Below are 1,928 nucleotides of genomic sequence, written 5' to 3' on the forward strand. Positions count from 1 at the left end.
GCAAAATCGCACTCGTTTCCTCGATTGTCGATCTTCGTTAAACGAGAAACGAGTTGGACTATCGCCGTGAACTATGACCACCGCGAATCCTATTAAATTCGATTCAAGGTGATCCTCCTTGAGTCGAGGACGTGATCGAGAAGGATTGTGCGAGAGAATTATGCAAATTGAAGTAGGTCGCCCAATTTGCGTAACCGTGATCTTGGATGGCCGTCTCAAACAAAATTTTCTTGATTAATAATGCTCATCGCGTACGAGAATTCGGCGCGTCGCGAGGAACGGTCTCTCTTCACGGTCGAAAAAACGGCGCTTTGGTTTTACACGTGTACACGTTAAATCGAAATAAGTTTCGCAATCGATGAATGGAAACGAGATTTCTGAATTATGCATGTAATCGAAATAATTTTTGTTACATCACGTGTTTTTCTTTTTTCTCTCTTAAATAATAATTCAAATTTAAATTCTTAATTAAAATCCGCTTCGTTTTAAGCAATTCGTTTTAAAAATTCATCGAATGCTTCTTTCATATGATTTTTACAGTTGCTCGAGCACCGTTTCTTCGTTGGAAAATACTTTGGAAGGAGTAACAAGGGCTCTTCTCGAAGAATTTTGTAACGCGTTCTAAAAAGATAATTTAAGCGATCATCCTTTCACGTACGAAGAAATTCCTATTCCGCGAGGCGCGGCTTTCGTGCAATGAAATTGTGATTTTATCGGGTTGATAAATTTTAATATCGCCGCACTATGCAAGAGTTGTGCCATTAATTCACTCGTTCAAAATAATGAAAATAAAGTTATTAAATAACTTATTATTAAAATGCTCGCGTAACGTTTATTCTCCTGTAATTGATCCGCTCTACAATCATTCGATGCTTTGAATAACAAATTATCGAGGTAACTTTATTCCAAACTTCAACCGTTAAATTTTGCTTGCACGTAAGGCTAATCTTAATTGGAAAGGAAACGGAGATTCCAACTGATAGATCTTAATCAATTAAAAAATGAATTACTAAAAGAATTATTAAAAAATTTTAAGTGCATTATTTCATCGATTATCTCCACCTATTTAACGAGGAAAACGATTTTTAATTGTAATCGTTGAAACGATGACTCGTGGAATGAGCAAGTAGTAGAGCCGTTTTTATAATCCGACAGCTGTTGGTCATCTTCGTTTCTTGTCGCGTGGTGCCACATAGCGTTCATGCACGTAAACGCTCGAGGTATGTTATCCACGGTTAAAACTTGACAAACAGGAAAAAAAAAAAAAAGATCGAAACGAAACGAAATAACTTTGTTAATTAATACGAAACGATGATTTTTCTAACGGAATACCAGGATTGATATTTCAATTAAACGAATTAGAAAGATAATGATTCTCTTGGGACGAGAAAGTTCAAATCTCGGTTTTTCTCATTTTTCTTTCGGATAAGAGAAAATATGATGGAAAAGAAGGCTGGAAAGATATACTGTACTAATAAGAAAAGAAAATATAAGAAAAAAGAGAGAAAAGAAAATGGAGAAAGAAAACCGGAAGAGTTTCGTACATACGTACGTAGTTACGCAACGCATAATTTATATACGCTCATTTGACTAGACGGTTGATAATCCTTATAGAGAATTGCTTGGGTTTTGAAAGCTGAGTGGACACTTTTTTTTTTCTTTCGATGAAACGCGTGGCACGAGATCTATATCTGATGACGCTTATGCAATATACTCACCAGGCTCAAAAAGAAAGCGGATGTTCCGGTTTCTTTCGTTTTTTTTTTTCTTTCGATGAAACGCGTGGCACGAGATCTATATCTGATGACGCTTATGCAATATACTCACCAGGCTCAAAAAGAAAGCGGATGTTCCGGTTTCTTTCGTTTTTTTTTTTCTCTCGTTATATTCTCTCGTAATACGTTACAACGAGGAATGGTTTCCTTAAA

The sequence above is a fragment of the Apis dorsata genome, unplaced genomic scaffold (assembly GCF_000469605.1).
Source record: "Apis dorsata unplaced genomic scaffold, Apis dorsata 1.3 scaffold_882, whole genome shotgun sequence".
NCBI lineage: Eukaryota > Metazoa > Arthropoda > Insecta > Hymenoptera > Apidae > Apis > Apis dorsata.